General features: G+C 32.9%; 1 pseudogene; it reads left to right on the forward strand.

The window, feature by feature from the left end:
• The first annotated feature begins 4,274 nt into the window (after positions 1-4,274).
• Positions 4,275-6,598, forward strand: part of LOC149555337 (putative receptor-like protein kinase At1g11050 pseudogene) — a 4,921-nt pseudogene continuing 2,597 nt past the window's right edge.

Consider the following 6,598-nt stretch of genomic DNA (forward strand, 5'->3'; position numbering starts at 1 on the left):
GAATAAGTAGCAATCATGACAGTCCATGAACAAACATTCTATTCAGGTATTTTGTCAAACACTTTGTGAGCATCCACCACCTTCTCACACTTGACATATATGCGTTGGAAAGTGTGTTGTAGAGAAGAGTATCTGGGATGAACCCCATTTTATTGATGTGGGCATGGATTAATTTGGCTTGATGCAAGGCGTTACTGTGAACGCAGGCCCGCAAAAGGGAAATATATGTACACGAGTCCATTGCTATTAATTCAAACCCTTTACATATTTGCTTTATTTTTTTTCTATTCTTACCTATTTTAATAATTTTAAAAAAAAAAATTATTATCTTAATTTTAAATTTTTGATTTATTATTAAAATTTTCATATAATTAAGTTATTTAATTTTTTCATCATTTAAATTTCAAATTTGTAAAATAGTATTAAATTATAAACAATATATTTATTTTTTATCTATATATTTAGATATTTAAATATATGTTCTAATATACTTATTATAAAACATCACATACAATCTAGAAAAATAATTATCTAATTTCAATACATAAGAAAATTAAATTATTAAAAATTTCATATTATTGTCTTAATATTTGTTAACTAAATATGAAGAATTATTTTGTAAAGAAATTATATATTTTTAAAAATAACAAAATTGTACATTATATGTTATAGTTATTATTAAAATAAGTTAAAATTAAAAAATTTAATACATGATTAGTTTAATGAGCATAGGGCAAAACTACCCTATAATACTATGAGATTTGGAGTGAGTAATTCGCTCGATTCATGTCATGTGGTTGTCATCTTGATATCTTTGACTAATAGGCTTTGACATAAACAATATAAGATGCTAACAACAACAACTTCTACTATAACCCCAAAAAGCAGGGACTCCAGCTGTCAACGAGCTCTTGTTATATAATTAAATTGATTTGTACTAATATATACATTTGTGGAATATATACATTTTCGTAAATTAGATAATATTCCCAACGAAGAAAGTTAAAAGCAGCGGCACTCTCAAAGCATGAATTTCCTTGTGTGATGATCTCCATGCAAGCTACAATTAGTTTCTTATATGAACGAGAAAGTCGGCTTGATGGGCGGACAAGTGAATATTTGTTTCGCCACTTCCCAGATATATATTGTCCTCTTCACATCGAGCTTGACGTCCAGCTCTATATTTATTACCAACATTCCATTGTAGCTAAAAACCTTACCTAAAACTGAAAGGGATTCCTTCCTCACAATCCACCTTAAAAAGGAAACATAGTTTGGATAATGGGAGCGTTGCTAGATAGGCAAAAACATCCCATTTGTAGCTTAAGGACGCAAAAGACAAAGAAGAATATAAGGAAACAAAGTTACGGTATGTTTTTGGCTCTGCAGCAACACTCCTATTGTTGAAACTGAGAAATTGATGTTATATCAGAAAATATAAGAGGAATTGGTGTTATAGTTAAGTTTGTTTCAACAGTATTTGTTTTTTTTTTTTTTTTTTTAAAAAAATTGTATCAATTTTTATTAAGCCAATAAGCTATTTGTGGGAACTTTGTTCTCAGAAATTAAATTTTTGATGGAAAATTTGCAAGAATTCGGCCAAAAAATTGAAAATCCTTTCCGTTAGTTAATTATTTATTGGCCAGTTTTTATCTCCCTCCACTTTTAACTCTTATTTTGATATTTATTAGTTGTTATCTCCACTTTTATCAATTTTTATATTAGAAATAAGGAGATAAATAATACAAGAGATCGCAAAGTATCGGAGTTCAGAGGCCAAGCCTCACACCATCAAAAAAGAAGTATATACAATGAAAGAGCAGAACAAAATCATGAACCAAGACACCTAGTGAAGCACATCATCCCAGGTGTCCACCCAAGCCATCCAACCCATGGGGCCATCCATCCACACTATTGTTTTTCTTTTTCTATTTATTAGTTGTGATCTCCACATTAGCTCATTTTGTGATCTATTTAGTTAACTTTTGATTTTTTAAATTGATTTAGATTTTAGTTTTTTTTAATTTTTAAAAAAATGTATTAGTTTAATTTTTTTTTTAAATATTATTTTGTAGTTTCTTTAATTTATTTAGCCAATATAATATTTATTAGACAATTTTTTTTTGTTTTTGATGAGTTTTTTTTTAATAATTTATTTTCATATTTGATAAATTTAATTTAAATAAATAATATTTATTAATCTATTTAAAAGATTTTATGTTATTTAAATTAAAAATAATTAATAATCTAATTTGTTCACATAAAATTATAATTTAAATATCTACTTTTAATTATCATTTTTCTTTTCTTATTTATTTAAAAAATAATTACTTGTGATCTCCACATTAGATTATGTTGTGATCTCTATTTGTTAAACTTCTGATTTTTTAAATTTATTTAGTTTTTAGTTTTTAAATCACTTTAAATTTTTATTTTTTATAGTTTAGTTTAGTTTAGTTTAGTTTTTTCTTTAAATATTGTTTTTTTTAGTTTCTATAATTTATTTAGTCAATATAATATTTCTTAGATATGTTGCTATTTCTCATATTATTTTTTTTAATCTTCTTATTAATTTTTCATAACAATTTTTTTAATTTTTTTTTTAAATGATTTTTTTTCATATTTGATAAATTGAATTTAATTATAAAATATTGAAATTAAAATTATTAAACACGTTTCTTAAGCAATATTCAAATTTCCTAAACATTGTAAATTTTATATCTATGTTTTAATTTTCAACTTTTTTATTTTTGTATTTTCATTTTTAAAAAACATATATTTTCATTATTTAATGTTCATTTTACATTTTTCTCTTAAATCTCATCTCCTATCAACGCACTCGTTGCATGTACAAAAGCATGCGACTGCTAGTTTTTATTTATGATAAAGTTAGTCCCTGCCACACATATATAGGTCAGAGTGGAACTCAAAATTTCCTATATTGAGGTCTCTCTAGTTGACTGCTAGAAACTTTCATATTATTAATATATTGCTTAGATAGAAACAATGTAGCAAATCATGTAATACCATATGACATCCAATAAAACTTGAATATTCTGAATCGTTGTTTTCATCATCTGATTAGACTAGTTTGAGTGTTGAATATATGTCCACTTTGCTTGTATGTTATTTAGTGAACCTTTGTTTTAGTTTTAAACTAACTTATCTGTTATGGAGCAAACTCTTTGGTTGGACAGTCTCTTTTGTGAATATCTTTTGAAAGACTCTTTTAAATTTGATTTCTCTTTCAAGTTTCGGTGTTTGTTCTAGTTTTGCAATGCAAAAAAGTCACATGACGTAGAATAACAAAGCTTAAGAACAAATAAATGAAAAGTATGAATGAGAAAATGTGATTGAATATATATAAGTAGTATAATCGTTTAAGGTTATGGATAGTTTCCCATGGTCTTGAATTCAAAACTGCTCCCAAATTAAAAAGGTGGGATGGCCAGCAGGCGGAGGATCTCACCCAAGAATTGTTAGTTGCTAGACAAGGTCACCAAGTACCTCCTCGTATATATTTGTATGTATGTGCGAGAGAGTAAATATATACATAAACATACATTTGTATATATAAATTAATCAATTTTATACAAAATTATATAATATACCAATCAAAACATTCTATCCTTAATTAATTTTCCCATTAAATAGAATCATTCTTCTGGAACATGTTTTGAAGTTCCATGGGCTGTTATTCAATCTAGTTTTGGCCAATTAAAACATAAATTTCGTTTGCCGCACCAACCGCGTGCTCAGTAGGCCCTCTCCATGTTTGTTTTGTGCTTTGCGAGATAAAAAGAGCAATCAACTTCATCACGCGCACTGAAAATTAAAATCACCTTCGTCACGCGCACTGAAAATTAACTGCCAAATATAAGAAATAGCAATGTGTGAAGTCATGGAGACAAAGGGCAGCCAAGATGTCCATGTGATTCTAATTTTTAATGGATCGAAACTTTAGACTTCTATGTATTTTCAATTAAAAATCATGATTCACGCGAGAATCAATTTTTGGATAGACAAAGCGAACGGGGGCCCCGAGTCTTTGGAATCTTGTGATTGACAGCCCATTGAAATACAATATTGTGTCTTCCTCTGCTCAACCGTATTCGACAGAGAATCCAACATGGCTTATCATCACTTTCCACAGCATTAGGTACAACGCCCAGACCTGGCCCATCTCGCAGGGTTTCATTTTGCTTTCGACAAAGATCATTTGAAGCTAATCCACATTAGCAGTACAACCCAAAGTAGAGCCATTTTAGGAGAAAATGAAGATGGGACTGGAAGGATTCATTGCACTGCTGCTATTGGTGTATTATGGGGCAATCCCAAATGTTGCAGTCGAATGTCCGATTAACTTCGACTATATTACTCAAATGCCATGGAACACATCATCCTGTCGATCCATTCAAACTTCCGTGGAACTGGAAAACTGTGGTGCGGCATTGAGAAGCATGGTGGGTGTAGGCCTTGCACAATACCTCAGAAAGGAATCGGCATTCCAACTTCCCGACAGTGCCTCTGCCACTGCCTGTTTGACTACATTTCAGGAAAAGCTAACGTTTTTGGGTCTCCGGCCTAATTTGGTTCAACTCTGTTTCAACAACACATCTGAGTTTGTTTCGTCTCCGAGCTCCTGTGGTGGTATTCAGACCAGGAAGGACTGGATTGACAAAGTAGGAAAAACTGCATTGGACACGGATTGGAAAGGGGATCTCACTGAAATCTCTGCGTGCCATACGTGCCATGACAGCGGACAAGTCGTTCAGAGGCAATTGGTGAGCATGATAAAAGGGGCTACAGAGGCAATGGGCACCCAATGTTATTATTTTGTGTGTCTCTATGCAATTGGCGTGGTGAATACATATGGGCCAATGAGCAATAAAGCTGCGGGCTGTATACTTCGCGTGCCCTACGTGGACGTAAATCCTGTCTCTAACAGGCCAATCGTGTTATACGGTTCTATGGGCACTATAATAGGTATTGTAATGATCTGTAGCTCGGGCATGTGTTACTACTTTTGGGCCAAGATTAAAAACAAATTAAAGCACAGGCATTTCGTGGAAATGAGTAGAGGCATGTTGAAGCCCAACACAGGGGCAGTCTGGTTTCACTTGGATCAGATCGCCGGCGCCACAGACAATTTCAGCGCCGGCAATGTCATCGGCGAGGGCGGTTTCGGGACGGTGTACAGGGGAACTCTTTCCAACGGTCAACAGATCGCGGTGAAGAGGATCAGAAACTGCACTTCGGAAGGGGATTCGGAGTTTATTAACGAGGTGGAGATCATAAACAGCATTAGGCACCGGAATCTGGTTGTTCTGAGAGGTTTCTGTGTCGCCAGCGATGATACCGATGGCCGCCAGCGGTTTCTCATCTACGATTACCTCGCTAATGGCAGCCTCGACGAACATATCTTCGGTGTGGAGAATAAGAGCAAGACGCGATTAGATTGGAAACAGCGGAAGAACATTGCGATCGGTACTGCTAAGGGACTCTATTATTTGCACTTTGGAGTTCAGCCTGCCATCTATCACAGAGATATAAAGGCCACTAACATTCTGCTGGATGATCAAATGAATGCGTGTGTGGCTGATTTTGGGCTCACCAGAATGACCACAGAAGGTGAATCTCACCTGACCACACGTATAGCGGGAACTCATGGTTATTTGGCTCCTGAATATGCTCTGTATGGTCAGCTTACAGATCGAAGCGATGATTACAGTTTTGGGGTTGTTTTGTGATGAGGAGCAATCACAATAATGACAATCAAATAATAAACGATACAATTTAAAAAGGAATCATATGGCAGACTCCTCCTAGCACTTCTTACTCTTGAACTAGGGTTTTCTCAATCACTTGATTACACACATTTCCAATCTCAACTAACAATGGATTCACCTTCACATGGACATTGTTTAATGTCTCCAATCAACAAATAGACCCCTTGTTTGGGTAGAATCTCTATCTTATTTAATTTTGCACGTGCTTGGTAAGTAATATATCATACATGTTAGAATAACTCTTTCCATGAGTATCAGGCCTTCATCCTCATGGAAAGATCTTCATTTCCTTTAAAACCTACTACAACAAATAAATATTTAAGAGAAATCTACTAAATTCTGCAACAGGCGTAACAACAAACCTATAATAACATGAAACTTATCAACAAAGTACTTGGAATGATGAAGGAAACCTTATTAATGCATTTGTAGAGCCGACCAATCAGTTTGTGGACCACAATATGCAATTTGAGTTGCAGAATATCTAAGTTTTAATATTGCTGTTCATGAGTCCGTACATACTAGTCTTCCAATATTTTCTCTCCTCTTTACATCAGAGACTCTTTTCAATTTATAAGACACCCTATAATAACTGACTCCAACCAACTATCATCGTTGAGTTGGGTATTTTAAAATTATTACAAACTAAACTTCCCTCTAAACCAGCCGTTACCTTTTTTTTATTTAATGTTTGAACTTGAAAAACCATACAATTGTTTTATTAAACATTAAACTCATTTCTATACCTAAACCTATCTTGAAGACCTAATATTATTTTAGCATCATTATAGGTTCCAAGACTGCTCAAT

Source organism: Cupressus sempervirens, chromosome 5 (assembly GCF_028749045.1).
Source record: "Cupressus sempervirens isolate cs-2001-9-10 chromosome 5, ASM2874904v1, whole genome shotgun sequence".
NCBI lineage: Eukaryota > Viridiplantae > Streptophyta > Pinopsida > Cupressales > Cupressaceae > Cupressus > Cupressus sempervirens.